Raw genomic sequence first — 20,050 nt, forward strand, 5'->3', positions numbered from 1 at the left:
GCGGTGGAGACGGGCGCGTGTGGGCAGTAGGGAGACGAGCCTGTGGAAGGCAGGGGCTCGTGCGGAGCTGCAGGGAGTAGAGGCCGTGGCCTTCAGGGGACGGCCCTGCGGGCCTGTTCCGCTCCGAGCCTGCACACTGCTGCTGCCACAGTCACGGGCACCTCCAAGCTCTCCCTGCCGCATCGAGAAAATGCCCGTAGTAACCACCTCCCACCGCGGTGATGAGCTAATGTTTGTGAGCAGGCTTGAGACGCCGGAGATCACCGTACCTAAGTGAGAGGATTATAATGTTTACCTATTTTTTTATTCCAGTTCTCAAGTACTTACTTTTCCCCCAGCTCTTTAAAGCCCCTGAGTGGACCAGGTCAGGGAAGTGGCCACAGGGCCTCTTTTGAGCCTTTGCCATGGCCTGCTGGCACCGAGACTGTTGCTCCCACCCCTAATTGGCCTCCCGGCACCCAGCCTGGCCTCCTCTACTCCTTGGTCCACATGGCCTCCAGAGGGAGCTTCCGAAAACTGCTCTCGCCTTCCTGCTTCACAACCCCTAGCTTGTCATTCTGCTTTCACATGGGAGATGCACATAAGCCATGTGCTGGGCAGGGGGCTGGAATGAGGAGATGGAGGGGGCTCAGCTGTGCCCCTGGCTTGTGGGCTGGGGATCCTCAGTCCCCTCAGGACAAGAGTCATGGCTCCCAAGTTCTCTGGGGCTGTCCCCTGTGCATGTCTCCCGCCCGTCTCCTCTGCCCCTTTCTCACCAGCCTCCTGGTTAAACTCCCAGAGCTGACTGGCCAGTGCCGGTCTCAGACCACGGCCGGGCCAGTGTGGGGCTTCCAGGCTTTGCCCGCTCATCTCCCGCATGCCCTTTCTTCTTCCTCCGTTCCTTGCTTCATTTGCCAGGTTCCTGCCCAGCCTTCACGACTCAGCCTTTGTCGGCTTGCAAGTGATAGAAATTTAACTCAAAATAACTTAAAGGAAAAGTGAATGTATTGATTCAGCTCCCTGAGACCGTGTCCCACTTAACTCTGACTCATCATCTGACCCTGGGCCTGCACCCCATGGGGCTCAGTGCCTGTGAACCCACTGAATGAGGCCCAACTTCAGGCTCCTGCCCAAATGGAGCCACACTGAGAAGAGTCTGGAGTCAGCTGGCAGACCTGGGGGTCATGATCCTGGCAACAGGCATGGACCCTTGCTGGGCACATTGGCCCAGATCCTGCGGGTCCTGTGGTCTGCTGAGATCCTCCATTTAGATCCACTCCTTTGTGAGCTGAGAATGTTGTGTCACGGACAGGATGACAGTGCTACCCAGCGAGGGTAGTGGTGCATAGCCCATGGTCACAGGAGCTGGTCCTTCTCCTGGGGGCGGAAATCAACCCAGTGGCCAGCACCATGAACCCCCAGGGGCAAGGCCAGCCCTGAAGCTGTGTTCTTCCTTTTAGAGCACCTCTCTTATCCTTCTCTGACCCTCAGGCCTCCACCTTCAGCCAGTACCCTTGGGCAGTTAGCTGAGCATACTTAACACCAACCTTCCCAAAGGCACTAACTACAGAAACACGATCACCATCAGTTGGGACATATGCCACAAGAAAATTGTTCCTAATGACAAAGAACCCAGGTTTGTGAAATATAGGGGTACAGGGTTACTCCCTATAACTTCTCCCTTGCTCACGTGTGCTTTCCTGGGTGGCTCCCCTGTAGGGTGCTGGAGACTGCATGTTACCCTCAGCCTCTCATGCCTGTGGTGCAACACCATTATCTGGTGTTTCTAGGGAGGCTGTGCCAGGCCTGACAGTGTCACCCGCCGAGGCAGGGAGTCAGGCAGTCAGGCAAGACTCGCTGTCCTAGGCCTTCCTCCTTCCCTTTAGCAACAGGAGTACTTGCCCCTGAGCACCTAGGGCTGCCAAGTGAAGTTGGGATGAATCACATGCAGTCCCCGGAAGAGTGGCTGAGAGAAGGCCAGCTCCCTCCTGTCTCCGCGTGGAGATTATCACCTGAAGTCCTCCCAGTGATGGTGCTGGTGAGCCTGAGGGAGTCCGTTCTTCATAGCCCAGCTGAGGATGGCCGTGGGAAGGCTGGGACTTCTGAGCAGTGTTCTGGTCCCATCTCCATTGATCTTTCTGAAAGATGTTTGTGACTTAAGAACAAGTTTCAGGCTGTTCTTAAAGCAGTTACTTAAGGAAGTGGCTCAGGTGAAATTAGCTATTCTGAATAATTCATTTTTCTTCTTCAAACTTAAATTTGCTCTTCTCTTAGTGGAGAAGCAGCCAGATGTGAGGCAGGGATAGTTGACAGCTCATATTAAAGTAACTAAAGGACAGAGGGAGGCTCGAGTCCTGTAACTGCCATGGAGAGAGGTGACTCAGGGGTTGGCATCACCGTCCACCGCTGGAGTGGAGAGCTCCTTGCCGAGCACCTGGCAAGCCCACCGGGCTGGAGGGCCGAGCCCCTGGGGACAGGGACCTCTTGGCTGTGACTTCCTCTGGCCTCCAGATAGCCAGCAGGAAGGTGGGTTTGGCCCCTTGGTGACAACTGTGCCTATATATAGGGATAGTGGTTTTCTTGGTCAGGAGACCCATGCTGAGGGTGCAAAGGACCTCCAGTGCCACGGAGCCCAGCATGTCCTCAACTTCTGTCGTTCATACCGCAACCACCTTGTTGAAGTTTGGACATAGGGGTGTACTACCTGTACCACTGTTGATTCACGTTTTAAAAATTTAAGTGTGTTCATTTGTAAAAGCAAGTTTAAATCACTCTAGTCTGTGGAAAATCGGACATATGAAATAAATAGAGGACAACTGTCAAGATGAATCAAATGAGAAAAAGGATATTCAGCTTTAGCTAAAATCTAAAGCCTGTTTTCTTACATTTGAATATCATGTGTTCAAGAGGTATTAAAGAAATACCACCCCCAAACTAAGACTTTCTTCCTGAAGGTAATCAGAAGGACTGAAAGAGAGCATGTGTTTCTCCCTCGCCCACTCAGTATGATTTAGTGTGGCGTTTGGCATCACCCTAAAATTGCTTTGTGTGTCACCATTAGTGCTCACCCAGGAAACCCTACTCCTCCCAACTCTCCACTCCCATTTTGCAGAAGGTGTGCCTGAGGCTCATAGATAGAGCAGTATGTCCAAGGTGCCCAGACCTGGCCAGAGGCAGTGCAGAATGAAGTCCAGGTCTGAAGACTGTCTAAGGAACTGGAATCACTGGGTCACTGCTCAGCCTGGAGAACCAACATCTGATCCCAGTTCCAAGCCAAAAACATTTACTAAGCAGAGGGTCCAATAAGAAATGCACTGGGTAGAGATTCAAGGGGGAAATTGGCCCCATTTTCTGAACTTTGGAGGAAGGGAATCTGGTTTGGACAAAGTTCTAGAAGAGATAAGGCAGGTCTGCAGAGTTGTTATAGAATGATTTATATTGAAACCTAGCCTGATGCCATGATAACAGGCAAAATCAGATCCCCAAAGGACATTGGTAGGGTCCATCCTTGAAGAAATTTCCAAGATAAAGAAAGTCAGAGAATACTATAAACGGAGGCTTGAAAAAATCAGCGTGCCCCAGAGGGCATCTTAGATTTGAAGCACGAATAATAAGAGACTTGAGAATCCTGGATTCCTCTTCCTTTATGTCTACCCCAAATGCTGGAGTTGGGTGGGCCTTCCGCGACACCACACTTCACCCCGTTGTCCCAGCTGTTGCGGCTGTGCCTCTTGTTCCAGGGTTAGAAGCGGTCTTGTTGGGGAGCCGGGGCGGGGGGACACTCTGCTCTGGTCTGAACTGGCCCAAGTGGCCGAACAGTAGACCCAGAACCAAAGGTGACGAGGATGTTGCTGTTCTCCAGCGGTTGAAGGACTGACTGGAAAATGAGAGGGTGCCGTGCTGGCAGACCGGGCTGCTTTGCTCCCGGGCTTCTGTGGAAGTGAGTTTCTTCATTGTTAGCAGTGGCTAACACTCTGGGTTTATACCAGTCTCTTAGGCCACCAAAGGTGCTTTGGTGAGGATGCCTTCAAGGGCTGGTTTATCAGGCACCTCCTGGGCGCTGCCCATTGGAGGTAAAGGCTGGTTCCATTTCTTCTCCTTTGTCCACCCCTCTTGTCACTGGCCTAAAAGGTTCTTGGTGCAGGTCTGCTAGTGGGGGCCACATGTCCCCACAACCAGGAGCTCTCCTTGGAGACTGCAGTAGCCCTCCACGCCGCCAAGACATGGCCCCAGCTACTTCAGAGGGCATGGCATTGAGGGCCCATCACGGGCACCACAGGGCCAGACAGCCAGGCCCCTACCACGGCTCAGCCAAGACTCGTCTTCCAGGGCCACCATCAGCACACCACGCCCGTGCTTGGCAGAGTGAGGCCGCAGTGCATGAGCATTTGCGCTGTAGAACCGCGCTGTGAGGCTGGCGGCCTCAGCACGGATGAGAATCCCAGGTGTGTCCTCACAGGAAGGTTAGGCAGCTTGGAATGGTGATTCTGGGTCCTTCTTTCAAGAGGGGAGAGCTGTTATTGCTTTATCTGTAAGAGGAAAGGGTGGTGTGAGAATTACATGGCCAAGGGTTCTGGAACTTGGGAAGCAGTTAGGAGGAATAACACTGTTTATCACTGGAATAACACCAGTTCCACCCTGCCTGGGTAGATCAAGGGTAGGGTACCACACGGGCCCTGGTCCAAACAGTTTGAGTACTCCGCCCTCGTGGGGGATTCTGGGTAGCTGAACCTTTGCTGGTTGTGGGAGGACCCTTTGTTAGCAATGGCTAGAGCCTTCCTACCAACATCCTTAATGTAGGAAATGGCACCTCCTAGGAGGCAGAGGCCCCAAAGGCTCCATGGGAAGAGGCGAGTGGGTGTGTTTCCCATGTGGATGGGTAGCAGGTGTGTGGCATGTACCTAGTAGCTTGTTGTATGTAGATGTGTGTGTAGTGGGACAGGACATGTAAGTGGGTGCCGGCAGATAGGAGCAGGGGATTCTCTCAAAGGAAAGCCCACCAAGAAGCAAAATGCAGACCCCAGGCTGACTTGAAACGAAGGTGCCTTGGTTGATAATGGTTGAGATGAGCTGCCATTCCAGAGCTGCTTCCTCTGGGGTCCCACCTGCTGCAGACTGATGGAGCCACTGGAGAGACCACTAGCCGAGACTGAGTGCTGGCCATCTGCAGAGCCAGTTCAGAAGGGATGCTCTCCTGAAGGGACCTCTTTTATAAACCAGGCAGGATCCACAGGAGAAGGGGGCCTGACAAGCAATGCTAATTGGTTTATGTCCATCCGCGGAGCTGCCTCAACAGACGTCCACACCAGAATGGCAAATAGATGAATAATTGAGAGTGAGGAAGAGCCTCTTAGACAAGTCAGCCCCTTAACACAGGCATAGATCTTATTTTTAATCCCCGGAATTCTGACTTTTTAAAAAGAGCTTGACTTGGCAGGCAGTAGAAGAAAATGTGGGAGTGACTGTTACGTCTGACCATGGGTTGGCACAGCTTCCTATCAAAGATGACTGAGCAAATGAAAATAAGGGTTCACGGAGGGTTAATAAAGCTTTATTGCAAAAACCCAACAAAGAATTCATGGAACGAAATGGTAACGGGGAGCTGTCCAACAGTATTCTTTGGGATGCATCCAAGACTGTAATCAGAGGCAAGCTAATTCAGTACTAATTTCAGGAAAAAAGATGGGGAAAAAATGGATAATTAGGAAAGAAAATGGAAACACTAGAGGAATCATATAAACATAAATTAGGTCCCAAAATACTAACACAATTAATCATAGCCAGGGGTGAATCAAACCTCATCTTATCAAGAAGAACTGAATATTTCATAAAGTATACAAAAGAAGGATGAACTGAGGAGCATATGACCAGCCATAACTAAAAAAGCAAAACAAAACAAAAACACTTGTCAGAAATTAACAACCGAAATGCGAGAGAGAAATAACATCTTCATTAACCAGTGGGGATGATAAATGGACTCAGGAAATACAACAAATGCTCATATTCCTCAAAGCCCAATCTCCTTCTATTGAAATTACAGCCATAACTTTCAAAAATCTTTTTATTTTTCCTCTCTCAGGAACAGAATGATTCATTGTATATAAAAAAGAAAAGAGAACAGAGGAAATAATTAAAGCTATAAAAAAATTCCCAATTACAAAGCATCAGAGTCCAGATGGCTATACCACAGATTCACCGTGAAGAATCAACTTGCACACGCGCGCGCGCGCGTGTGTGTGTGTGTGTGTGTGTTGGGGGGGAGAACATCTCTAAACTGATGGAGCCAGAGACCTGCGGAAGGATGTCCTGTGAGAACACTTCTTTCTGCTTGCAGTATCTTAGGAGTGGAAAGGAATATACAAGCTCACGTATTCCTGATTTGCTCACCCATATTCCTAATTTGCTCATCCTGACGCGTTGACACTCTACTTTGAAGGAAGAGAAGCAAGCCATAGTCTGTTCCGAGAAGCAGCCCTGGAAGCCTGTCCCAAGAAGCCCCATAGAGGAAACGAGGGCAGGCTGGAGAGGAGAAATCTCAGAGGCAGACGTGAGAGTCGCTGCAAGGGAGAGCGCTCCCAAACGCAGAGTGTACCCCAACTCTCTGGTCTAGGTCCTGGCTGTCTTATGAAGAAATGTCCTGCCATGAGGGATGGTGAGCGCTCCACCACAACAGGGGTTGTATAACTTCCTGGCAGAAATGTCGAGGGGGATTCCAGTACTGAATTTGAAAGGGTCCTGCTTAATCCTTGTGTTTCATAATTTTGAGATTGCAAGCCGGTCCAACTTTAAACCCTCTTAGAAAGGTCAAGTGATATATTTAAGATTTCTGGAGGAGGACAGGGTAACATGGCTGGCTTTTAACAACTGGCCGTGAAAATAAAGGACATTGCTTCACTCATGAAGAGGAATCGAGGAGGGCGTCTGGACAAGGGGCTGGCTGCCTGTTCTGAGACTGGACCTTCCTGAGTTATCTGTGGTTACCCTGGAGCCTCTGTAATAGCTCCCAGCAGGGTCAAGATGCTCCGAGGGCAGGAGGTGCCCTGCCTTGGTTAGGGGAGAGAGTGGTCAGGGAGAGTAGCCCTTGGGTACCTTCCTGGCACTGGGACTAACGCATTTCATACATCTCACGACAACTCTGTGAGTCACAAACAATTTTCCTAAGTTTAAGAGGTGAAGAAATGTAGCCACCTTGAATTTAAGTGATCTGGGCAAAGCACACACATGGTAGGTGGTGGAGGGATGGGATTTGGACCCCCGTCCAACATTTGGAGCTGGGAGCACTGCCCCGTGCTGCCTCCTATTCTGCTATCTAGGCATCAGGCCCTGTGGCTGTGACCGGACTGCTGGGCCAAAGACATCTAAATGCCCACGCAGTGTTCCGGTGTGCGGTGCCATTGGCCGAGTCCCACGTGTCAGAGGCTGTGGTCCCTGCTGCAGCATGTCAAAGAGCAGTGACAGTGTGGGGAAGTGGGCATTTGAATGTTCCTTGTTGGGTAGTGCACAGCTGGAAGAATTCTGAGTCCACGAGCAATCACAATTCTATCACTTCATGAAGCCTCAAAGAAGCCTTTTTATATGCATATGCTTATTATAAATCAATGAGTGTGAGCTTTCTTTTAACTCTTTGAAAATATATGCTTGAAGCCAAAGCTTCTCAGATGCCCTTCCTGGGGATTCAAAAGCTCATTTGATCAGAAGGCGGTCTTTTCTTGCTGGAGAATATGGTGGCTCCTAATTAGTTGGGGTTCAAAGTCTGAGCGACCACCACACATAGTTCTCTTAGTTAAACAAAATATCGAAAATCAGCATAAACAAGCAACAGGATACGAGTTAATAATACCATTTCCTTTCAAAAGACTTGGATGACCCGGACCATATTTCCCTTGGCTAATTTGACTCTTTGCATTTTAAGAAGCCAAGGTACCGGAGTATTAGAATATTGGCAAGCAGGCCTCTCGGTTTACTCCGCTGTGTGGGGTGAGCAGTGCTATACCCACATCTGACACGTGTGAGCACAAGGGACGTGCTGGACCAGTGCATAGAAATTGAGCAATCCACCTCTTTAGAGGTGCTCTTAGAAAAGCAGTCAGTCAATCGGCAAACATTTATTGAACACTTACCTAAAGAAAGGCCTGCTGGAAACTGACGTCAATCCTTGGAGGAAACACAAGGAGTGGATACAGTGATTTCCATACTGGCTTTGAAGTAAGAAGTGTTAGATTCTAAGAGAGTAGAGAGCTCTGAGAAGATGGAGGAATGCATGAACATGGTAAAGAGAGACATAGAAGATAGAAAGGGGTCCACATGGAACATCTGGAGATGAACACCTGAGATGAGAAATACACCAGGTGGGACTGAAGGAAGATGAGGCACTGCAGAAAAGATTAGTGCATTTGAAGACACGCTCATAGGAATGATCTGAAACAAAACACAGGAGGATAGAAGATGGAAGAATAATGCCCAGAGCATTTGTGAACTGTGGGCCTTAGAAAAATGACAATGGAATATATGTGCATAATGTTTCACAATTCAAGCAGCAGACAGTGTGGAATGAAAATCAGTGGCCTCTTTCCCCAGTCTGCTTACTTGTTTCTTTCCCCAGCGATAATCACTGGGCACAGTATCTCGGGCTTCTTTTCCTAAAAATAAAGATGCCCACATCCACCTGTTTGTATTTACATATCTGAGAGGTGATCCCAGTTAACCAGGAGGCAACAGACCGTCTTCCCAACTTCTGTGACTCTGGGACTACTTCACCAAATTTTCTTACCTGGCCTCCCAAGAATTTCGTGGAGCATAACTGATACTGTGAGGAAGAAGGGTTCCACAGCCTAGAAAGTTTGGGAAACCTTGGTGACAACAAAGTCAGAGGAGTGGGCTTAATTGTCGCTCACTCAGCAGCGCATCTGACTCCCAGTGGAGGAGAGAGTGAGCAGTATTCCCCAGGCTTCTCTGATTAAGGGACTCCTTCAAGGAGAGGTGTGTCCTGTCACTCCCTCGACTGGTGTGTTCTTTGGGGGACACTGCTTTGTTAACACACAAGAGAGGATGTTTCGACTGGAAACTGAGCCGGAGTGACAGGGGCCATGGTGTGTGAGCCTGAAGATGGGCAGCATGAGAGAGCTCGTAGCCAGGGCAGCTGAGCAAGGACCCAGATGGGGCGGGATTGGAAGCTGACCGAACGCACAGAAAAAGTGCCACAGGGAGCCGAGGGTTGGTTAAAGAGTTGGTTAAAAAAAAAAAAAAAAAACCTTTCCTGGGAGAAGCACGTGATTCAGCAGGTGAATTTAGTGGCAGAAAAAGTATTGAAGTGTTAAGAAGCCGACTCTGCTGCTGGAGTTCAGCAGAAGCAGGAGGGTCTGGGGGCCCATTTTCACAAGCATGACAGAGGCACATGGAGTCAGATAGATCTTCTGCTCCCGACCTGGGGGCCCTGTTCACCTTACTCAAGCTTTCTGAGCCCCAGCACCGTCAACGGAACCAGGGGGATTATAACGGGTGGCTGCTCCTTATTGAACACTTCCTGGGGCCGGCTCCTCTCTGCACGCTTGACAGGAAATAACGGATTCACTTCTCACAACAACCTCCGGAAGGGAAGTGCGATTTTTAATCTCCAGGCTTCGCAGGGGAGAGAGAACTGAGGCAGAGACAAGTTAAGTCACTTATCCCAGGTCACACAGCTTGTAAGTGACAGAGATGAGCATCAAACTCAGGTACTGTTTTCTATGCTGCCCACAAAAAGAAATAAGGATCCATGGCACAGAGGAAGTGCTCCATAAAATGTTAGATTCTTTTCTTCCTGCAATTAACAGTGTGGTAGAATGTTCAAGCAAATATTCTATAGTCACAACAGCAGCTAATATTTCTTGAGCACTCATAACGTGCTGGGAACTGTGCAAACCTCTTGCATGTTTTCTCTTATGCCCCCAACAACCCTGGGTTGGTACTATGGTTGTCCCTATTTTGTAGATGAGGGAGCTGAGGCAGAGAGCGAGGTTAAGTAACTAACTGTAAGTCACACAGTCAGTGGTTGGTGGGGTCTGAGGAGGCGTCATGACTCCTGTCCAAGACCAGAGGCTGTTACGGAGTGATATACATCAGAGTGGTGCTCCTTTCCAAACAGTGTGTTCACCTGGAAGAAAACTGGGAAATCGGAAAACAGAAATTAGAGATGCAGAATCATGGCGCAACAGACAGTGAGCAACCGTTATCCATTGTTGCCTAGCAAACTACCCCCAAATGTAATGGTTTAAAACACTCTCTTCTGGCTTCACCTGGGCTCACCCGTGTAGCTGCCTTTAGCTGAAGGGTTGGGGGTTCTAAGGTGGTCTTGTTCTTGTATCTGGCAATTGGTGCTGGCTGTTGGCTGGGGGCCTTGTTCTCCTCTGTGTGGCCTCTCATCTCCAGTGGGTCCACTGGGCTTCTTCATGGCATGGTGGGCACAGCGTTGGAGGACAAGAGTGGAAACTGTCAGGCCTTCTGAGTTCCTGAATTCACACATCACTCCCACCTATAGGACTGGCCAAGGCAAGCCACAGGGACAACCTGGCCTCAAGAGGGGGGAGAAACAGATCCTATCTATTGAGGGAAGGAGTGGCAAGTCACATTATAAGAGGCACAGACACAGGGTGGCAAGACTCACTGGGGGCCATTACCATAACCACCTACCACACCGGGTTTGGGGCACAGGGCAGTCAGAAAGAGAATGACATTTGCATAGGAAAGAATAACAAGTATTTATTTTCATTTATGTCCTTTGATGTGAAAGCAAAGGCTACGAAAACAACTCCTTATAAATCTGCATAATGCCAAGAAGTTGTTTGGGGAGTGATGATAAAAGAAATCAAGTTTTTGTTGTTTTAACTCGGCAGGATGATCCATTTTGTAAGTTAATAAAAAAGCTGAAGATTAATGGGACTACATCCATGAAGTATTTAGAGGTCCTTGTAAGCAGAGAGAACTATGTCAGTATTAGAGGTTTCACACAGCTATCAAAATGCCATTTATTTATTTATTTATTTATTATTTATTTGTTTGTTTATTTATTTATTTATATTCTTATGTTAATCCCCATACATTACATCATTAGTTCTAGATGAAGTGTTCCATGATTCATTGTTTGTGCATAACACCCAGTGCTCCATGCAGAGCGTGCCCTCTTTAATACCCATCACCAGGCTAACCCATCCTTCCACCCCCCTCCCCTCTAGAACCCTGTTTGTTTTTCAGAGTCCATCGTCTCTCATGGTTCGTCTACCCCTCCGATTTACCCCGCTTCATTCTTCCCCTCCCGCTACCTTCTTCTTCTTCTTCTTCTTCTTCTTCTTCTCCTTCTCCTTCTCCTTCTCCTTCTCCTTCTTCTCCTTCTCCTTCTTCTTCTTCTTCTTCTTCTTCTTCTTCTTCTTCTTCTTCTTCTTCTTCTTTTTTCTTAACATATATTGCATTATTTGTTTCAGAGGTACAGATCTGAGATTCAACAGTCTTGCACAATTCACAGCGCTTACCAGAGCACATACCCTCCCCAGTGTCTATCACCCAGTCACCCCATCCCTCTTAAAATGCCATTTAAATGAGGACAGGTCATATTTTCTACCTGGAAGGATTTGCTTCTGATTTTCGGGGGCAGCCTGGATTTGTGTTGACTGTCTTCCCCCATTCCTCTTGACAAAGGTGGTAGTGAAAACTTGTGCTCCTCTTGCTGGGAGTGCTGCGTGAGGGGCCGTGTGGAAGGTTCCATCTCTCAGGCATTTGCCCCCTTCCCTTGAGGCACCCACCAGAGGTAGCTGGGGCATACTGCGTGGAGGGAGTCCTTTCCGGGGGCAGGGAAGAAATATCCCTGGACAGGCAGCATCTGTGGTTTCACCCAGGGGCAACCCGCTGGAACACTGGGGGTCTTCCCATGCCTAGCCTGATCTGGCCTGATGCACAGTTCACACTAGGATAGTCTTGGTTCCACACCAGCCTGGAAGGTCTCCACAGTGAGCTCAGTGTCATTAGGGAGGGGATTCTTTGGGGCATCTAAGGACCTGCGGTAAAAACATTCTGTGGTCTGTTGTGGCCTATATCCCTAGACCCTCTAGGAAAAGGGACCCCCTCTTTTCTGGAAATAAAGCATATTTTCCTGGAACGTCAGTCTTAGCCACATGGGATTTGCTTATTCATTAGATATATTGAGTGGTACACACCAGGCACATATAAGGAATGGAGATACAGCAAGGAACAAGGCAGATAATCTGCTCTCCTAGAGCTTTGAAGAATGTTCTAGAAGGGGAAGGAGGATAGTGAAAAAATTCTGAGAGGGTTGGGGTTTGGCAGATTCTAGTGGTAGAGAGAAGGTTAGTTGCTAGGCACTGAATATAAGGGCCTGAGGGCTCAGCGGTTGGTTGAGGTAGACCCCTTAGGAGCCAGTCATAGGGTCCTGGTGCAGAATTTAGATTTTCTGAGTACCATGGGATGCTGTTGAATAGTGTTAAGCAGGAGGTGAATGGATATGATCTACATGTTTAAAAGATCCCTCTAGCGGTTGAGTAGGGGAGTGAGAGAGGAAATTGGGGGAGGGGACCTGCGAGGAGCAGGTGCAGGAGGCCAGGCCTGATGAGATAGATGATGGCCTGGGCTGGGGTAATCATGAACAAGAACGTATTTTTGAGTAGATTGCATATTCTGCATTCGTTACAACAATAAAGCTTGAGTCTTCAAAGAAGTTTTGTCCCCATGGTGGGCCACTTTGGGCTGTGGTCCCAGACCAGCAGATCTCTGTTCACCACCATTTGTCGGGAGAGGTACTTGGGTGAAAAACTGTGAGGAGCATTCCCATACAGAAAGTGCTGTGTTAGAACAAATAAGTAGCCCTCTGGAAAAAGAAAGTTGAGGAAATTTCTAATGTTCTATTTTATTCTATTAATTGACATCTTTCAATGCCAGCACTAAAAATCAAGAATGCATGTTGAGTATTACTTACTACCTCTTCAGTGTCCATTGAGATGTTTAGATAATGCTTTGGATTCAGTGGCTATGGCGTGATTCTATGTTTGAATATCTGGACTAGTTGCCTCTTATTGTTCTTTTATGAAAGCTTTCCTGGCTATTCTTGCTTATTTATCTTACACTAGAATGTTACAGATCTATAAAGAGTATAGAGAATAATGCAACCTTTAAAAAAAAAGAAAGAGAAAATGTGTTAGAGACACTGACCTACCTACCACCCAGCTTCTGGAATGTCTCCAGTTTCGTCTGCAAATGCAGGGGAAGCCCCCTCCAGCTCCCCTCAGCCACTGCCCTCCTCCCATCAGGTGGCCACTGAATTCCATGCTTTTTATTTCTGCGCATTTTATTCACGTATAGTGCCTGTATATATGGGCCTAAACAAAACAGTAATCTAGATGTATCTAAATGTTATGTAAATGGTGTTGTCCTTTATGTGTTCTTCTGAATCTCTGCCCTTTGTCTCCTCAACGCTACGTTATGTTTGAGAGAGTCATCCATGTTCAGACAACTTGCTCTAGTCCATTATTGCCATGGCTGTGTGGTATTTTATTGTACAAAAATACCACAGTTTGTTCATTTTCCTGTTGACGGGCATTCAGCTTGCATACGATTTTCTGCCATTATAAACATTACTTCTACTGACATGCTTGTCCATTTCTAAGAATTTCCCTTGGATCTTTTGGATCTATACCTAAGAATGGAATATCTTGTTCATAGAATATCCACTGTTCAGCCCTCCTAGATAGAGTCAAACTGCTCTTTGCAGTGGGTGCACCTGTTTGTTTTTCTGTTTTAACTTCATAATTAGCTTTACGGTTTCCAAATGAACATATAAATAAATAACAGTTTTATTGGATTAAATTTAGAGGTTGATTTAGGAAAAATTAATTTTTTATGATGTTTAGAATTCTTATCCGAGATTTGGGACTTATCTTTTTTCTTATTGAGTGTATCTCCAGGTGAGTTGTCTTTTTTGTTACTATTATAAATGAAATTTTTCTCTTCCATTCTATCTTATGATTGGTTGTTGTTTGTAATGATAAAAACCATTGCTTTTGGTATATTACCTTTATAAATTGCCCCTTTACTCTACAGAGCACATTGCAAGTTGATTGTCTTGGGTTTGCCACGTGTACAATCATATTATCTACTGATGTTGACCGTGTTTGTCTCCTTTCAAATTTATACATCTAATTTCCTAGACTCACTGTTTTGCCTACTGTCCCACAACACTGCTAAATAATGGTGGTAAATGTGGACATTTTGCCTTGTTCCTAATTTCTATGGGAAAAATTCTGGTGTTGTTCCATTAAGCATTTTGTGTTGAGGAAGATGTATATCATCATGGCAGAAAATACCCATCTATTCATATTTTATTATTAGATTTTAAAAATCAAGAATGCATGTTGAGTATTACTTACTACCTCTTCAGTGTCCATTGAGATCTTTAGATAATGCTTTGGATCCAGTAGTATGGTTAAATTGTATTGTAGATTCTCTAATATTGAACCACCCTTGCTTTATAATCATCCCCATTTGGTCTTTCAGTGTGTTGTTGGATTCTCTGTCAGTAATTTATTTAGGACTTTTGCATTAATGCTCATAAGCAAGCTTGATTTCAAAGGCCTGTGTGGATGTTGGGGAGCTATGTATGAGGCACTCTGGTAGGATCTGGGTGTTGGAGTCCTCAACAGCTTCCACACTTACACTGAGAGCCAGTTCTCATGATTATTTGGGTCCCCAAAGACCTTCAGCCTTCTAGAGATGATTTTCTCCATCATCTTGTCACACAGTAGGATGGCATGTCAGATAGGAGGGGGTCTGTTCAGATTCCTTGGGAATGGCCTTGGACCATAGCCTCCTGTTACAGCTCATCTTATTCTCTCTCTAGTTAGGCTTTCTTCCATATAAGTGAGTTTTGGAGAACTGCGGCATAACTCATTGTCTGAGTGGACCCTCTCCCAACCCCCTTCCTGCTCTGTTTCCCGCTTCACTAGTAAGCAGGTTCATTTTTCAGAGTTGAATTTATAAGGGAGATATTTGGATCCAGAAGTGTGTTTTTCCAGAGAAAGTAGTAGTTGAACTACTTCCTTATCCTGGCCTTGAAGCCCATTTACTGCTTAATATCCCTACTAAGGGGTGTGCTTGTGGCAGTCCCTACCACACCTTGTCACCTGTTGTCGTGGTCTTGTGACAAGAGCCTGACCTAAGTTCCAAGCTGGAATCCTCCTCAGAAGCCCATTCCTTTCTGACCTTGGCCCAGCCAGAGCAACTTTACTTTCAAAAGGGCAGTTGCTTCTGGGGGATTCTTTAGACTGGGCTGCCTACTTGCCCCAGGAGCAGGTTAACTCTGTATTTAAGCAGAGGTCCCCTTCTCTATTTGCATGAGAAAAGAGAATTCTGTGCATTTGCACAGGAGAAAGCAACCGCCCATCAATCACTCCCTAGGTGACCCCTCAGGAGAACAAAGGGCAGTTGGTTTTTTAAGTCAAGGGTTTGTAAGTTAAGGGTTACCAGCAAATGGATTGTCTCTTGGTAGGATGCTTTTCTTTTTCTTTTTCTTCTTGATGGACAAATTGGCTCAATTTGTATTTCTTTCTGACTCCAGGCATCTCTGTAGGTCTCTATTCTCTGGCTTTCCCCATCCTCTTCCTCTTTATTCTCGCTTTCCCCAATTGGCTACCACTCTGCTCCCCCCTCCCTCCCTCCCTCCATCCTATCTCTTGGTGTGTAATTTGTTTGCAGTCAGGTTGTCTCTTTGATTTACTGGGCCTCTTCTCAGCAGAATTATAATAAATGGATTCCTTTGCTGAGCCCCAGCTAGTTCAACACCATTTGCTCAGCTTGGGTCAAGCCCCTTGCAAACAGACGATGTGTCCAACCTGCACAGAGGCGCACATTCGCACACACATGATATCAGGCCTCTGCATCGTTTTCTAGCCAAATATAATGAAAAATCACAAGTCATCCATCTGAGAACCAATTAAGTTACAGTAACGTGGGAAGAGATGTCCTCAGGACAGTCTACCTCCCCATAGTGCAGTCCTAGGTGCTGATGCTCTTGGGCCTAGAGATTGTCCTGATTACAGACTTAATTAGTTGTACAATTAGCAAAGGTAGGCTTATAAAACTTTTCTTGTTTGCATCCAAAATACAAATAAAGAATGTAAACCTGAACTCTGTTAACTGAAATGAGGAATAAACAAATCCATTCATGGGCCGTTCTGCTTCACATTCTTAATGGTTTTCCTTTGCGCTGAGAATAAAGTAGAAAAACAAGCAAACAAGCCATAAATCCAAAGAGCATCTTGATGTGGCCTATGAGGCCCAGCCTGCCTGTGTCCATCCTCCCATTCAGTCCAGTGCAAGTGCGTACTCCCAATCCTACACATGCGCGTGCACACACACACACACACACATGCCCCATACCCCCCCACACATGCCAGACCCCATGAGGACTTTGGCCTCAACCTTGCCTCTGCCTGAGAGTCCTGCCAGGTACCAGCTCCCCTCCTTCATCAGACCCTTCTGCTCATCCCTCTAGGCTCAGCCTCAAAGCTGTTCTGTCCAGGAAACATGTCATCCTCTATGTGAGCTAGGTCCTGTTATCTTCACCCCCTGCTGTCATCCTCCTCCATGTCACTTAGCACAGTGGTCATGACATGAGTATTTGGGCCCCTCCTTGAGGATGATCTCTCTGTCCCTCCAGCCCACACACTGCCTGGGCTTTGTGCTCCTGTCTGTTTCATTCTGGGCTTTATCTACAGAGCAGGTGCTCCCTAAGTACCTGTGAGCAGGACCGAGTGAAAGAAGAAGGAATGCCAAGAGCAGCAGCGGTTTTGTCTTTCTTCACTAAGTTGTTAGAAGAGGTTTGCATGGAAGTGTGAAATGTCTCTTTTCTTAGCTCCCTCTGTTTTCCGTCCTCTCTTACCCACCTTTATCCCTGTGCATGGCCCATTCTTTCTGAGGTGAGCCCATGCTGGTTTCTCCCCTGAGGAACACGGGCTGAGCCTTTCCCAGCTTGGGATCCTGCTGCCCAGTGTGCATGGGCTCAGTTTGCATTCACGGAACTGGGTTGGTGACTTCATCCAGCTGGGGGTCTCCCCTTGTCACCACACCCGAGCTTGGTATGGTGTGGAAGCTTGTGGAAGCTGGTGCAGAGTGGTGGCCAGGCCTTGGCTCGGGTGGACCCAACTCACTCTGCTACCTTGACCCCCCCCACTCCCGGGGGAAGCTTCCTCTTCTGAGGCCCCTTCTAATGATGTGATTTGAATTCTCTAAAGCAGACATGTGCAGACTGAATCTTCTCAGCCAACAAACCTTCCAAGAAGTCATCTCAGCCACCCCTTGCCTCCAGGAAAGGTGGCACCTGGTACGTCTGTCCCTTCTCCGATGTCTGTACTCTCTGTTGTCCTTCTCCCTGTCTAGTGGTGTTCATGAAGCCCAGAGTTGTTGGAGTTGGTTTGGTTCTTTGTTTGGGTTCTGGCAAATGAAATAAGGTTTCTGGAGGAAGGATGGGGAGTTTTGTTTGGACCAAGGGCTCCAATGTAGCATACCAACCAGCCTCTCTCCCCAGACTGTCTGCCATGGGCTTTTCGAGATGCGCTCCTTAGTTCAGCGTTTTGTGAATACATCAGTCAGAGAAAGTACATTTCCCCTGCCTCCTCCTCTGGTCACCTCTGATCCGCATAGCTATGTTGAAGAGCCAAACGCTTTGTTCCTGGAAAACATCCCCTTCTGATGGTTTGATTCCCCTAACTGGTATTTTTCGCTGTAGCTTCTCATTTTCTCTTTGTCTCGGGGAACGAGGAGCTGTGGCTGTTATGCTAGGGCCTCTCCTTTTCTTGTTTGAGTTCGGTAAATCTCTAGCATCTGAAAGGAGTGACAGCCTCCAGCCTTGGGCTTCTGCGCGGAAACAGGCTGCCTAATGCATAGCCAAAGCTTCTGCTTTAATAATCAGCCCCCTCTCTTCTGGAGATTTGCAGTTTAAAAGGTGTTATTTAAAAGAAATTAATGCAAAATAGGAGTCTGGATCGGGAGAGCCCTATGCCCTCCGCTTGCCCCTGCTCTCCCTGTGGCCCTATGGGCTGCCTTGCTTTTTCTGGCCAAGCCTCGCCCCCAGAAGTTGACTCCCACAGATATCAAAGCCGACTCTATCTTGTCTTCTCACTCTGCATTTGCTGGCTCGCTGGATGCCCAGTGAATTAAACATCTCACCCAGTGACAGAGAATCAGGGTCCAGATGGACACAGGAATGGTCTCGGTGGCCAGTGCGGAAGGGGGGTGTTGGAGAGTGACTGTCTGTCCTTCCGTCGTGGCGCACAAGGGGTGGGTGAGCTCCGAGAGAATCATCTCTGTTACCAATGCATTTTTCCCACAAAGAAAATAAGAAAGCCACAGCTTTGAAGTGGAAATTTTCTAGGCTCAGAAGAGGCTGGAAAGTAAAATATGGTGCTAGGGACCTTTTGTGTGCAGATACAGAATCTGAAAACATGGACTTTCTGCATTAAACATGCTCAAATATCCTTCTAGTACTCACGTAAGCAGAAGTGAATTTGCCGTTTATAAGCTCTAAGAGGGAAAGCCACCTGAATGTTAAGAAGGGCAGCTTAAGGGGCGCCTGGGTGGCTCAGTCATTAAGCGTCTGCCTTCGGCTCAGGTCATGATCCCAGGGTCCTGGGATCGAGCCCCGCATCGGGTTCCCTGCTCCGCGGGAAGCCTGCTTCTCCCTCTCCCAGTCCCCCTGCTTGTGTTCCCTCTCTCGCTGTCTCTCTCTCTGTCAAAAAATAAATAAAATCTTAAAAAAAAAAAAAAAAAAAAGAAGGGCAGCTTAAGCTTCTATTCAGGTTTATACTGCTTGAGAAGGTGGGCTGATAATAGGGAAAAGCATGCCAGGTTTTTCTTCTGCATTTTGAAATGGATGGGTAGGGGGAGGGGAAGTGGGTACAATTCAAATCCAAAATGAAAGGTGCACGGGTCCTTCCATAAGGTCACCCTTTACCTTTCTTTTTCAGTTCCAATTTCTCAGCCTTTGCCAGCCTTCGTTGGAATGGGCAAACAAGGCTTGAGGATGAGGTAGGGGTTGGGGAGAAGCAAGGCACTGGAATCTTCTCTTGGACTCCTCCAACTTTCTTCCATGTAGCCGGTAGCAGGGAGTTGCAGCAGGTGGGAGATGTGGAAATAGAAGCATGTTAATGGCTCGCCAGGTCAGGTATATGGCATTTCAAGGCCAGGGGGAGAAGTTCTGAGACACCAGCCAGACCGCCCAGAGCTCCAGGCTGCTCACAATCCCAGAAGGTCCTCCGAGTCCTCCCTGCAGAAGTCACCTCAGAGACATCCAGTCTGTGTTTCATGTGCATCTGCTGGATGTTGTTGAGCTGCTTCTTTGACCAGTTTTCTTCAGTCTTGGCTCCCTCCTTCTCATCACCTGGCACATTGGATGCAAGTTATCCCATTGGTAAAGGGGCACGATCACAGAACCTGCCACACGGGGTCATTGAGGACTGTAAAGGCACGGAGACCATGCCACGAGCATCCGATAAGAGTTGACGTTGTGACGGTGGATATTGCTATTACCCTGACAGTCATTATCTCCGCCCCCATTGGCAAGCTGCTGCTCACCTTTCTTCTAGCTGAGTGACTTGATGGTTTCCTCCTGTCCATGGCCTGCTCCCGAGCAGGCTGGACTCCACTGTAAACCTTCCCGTAGTCGACCCCCTCCAGCCCATGTCCTCTGCCCTGGAGCCTCTTGGATGCTTCGCTTATCAGGAGTTCCCTGCGGCGTCAGGCTCAGAGGGTGGCCCTACTTGGGCAGACTTGCTAGAGGGCACCGTGGGTTTGGTGTTGACGGAGGTGGCCATCTAGGTGCAGAGCTGGCAGCTGTAGACCCCGGTCCTGGGGCCCCACAGGAGCCCTCTGATTCAGAGGGGCAGAGGGTGGTGAAGGGTCTGCCCTGGTGGTTCGGCTTCTTGATGGCACATGGCAGAGGCTCAGTGGGGAATTCCCTCCTGGTGAATGTCACTCTCCTCAGGTGGTACCTGTCTTGTCACCAGCAGGGCTGTGTGAGAGTGGGGGCATGGACCCA

The sequence above is a fragment of the Mirounga leonina genome, unplaced genomic scaffold (assembly GCF_011800145.1).
Source record: "Mirounga leonina isolate KUSES-001 unplaced genomic scaffold, KU_Mleo_1.0 Mir_115, whole genome shotgun sequence".
In the NCBI taxonomy this organism is placed as follows: Eukaryota; Metazoa; Chordata; class Mammalia; order Carnivora; family Phocidae; genus Mirounga; species Mirounga leonina.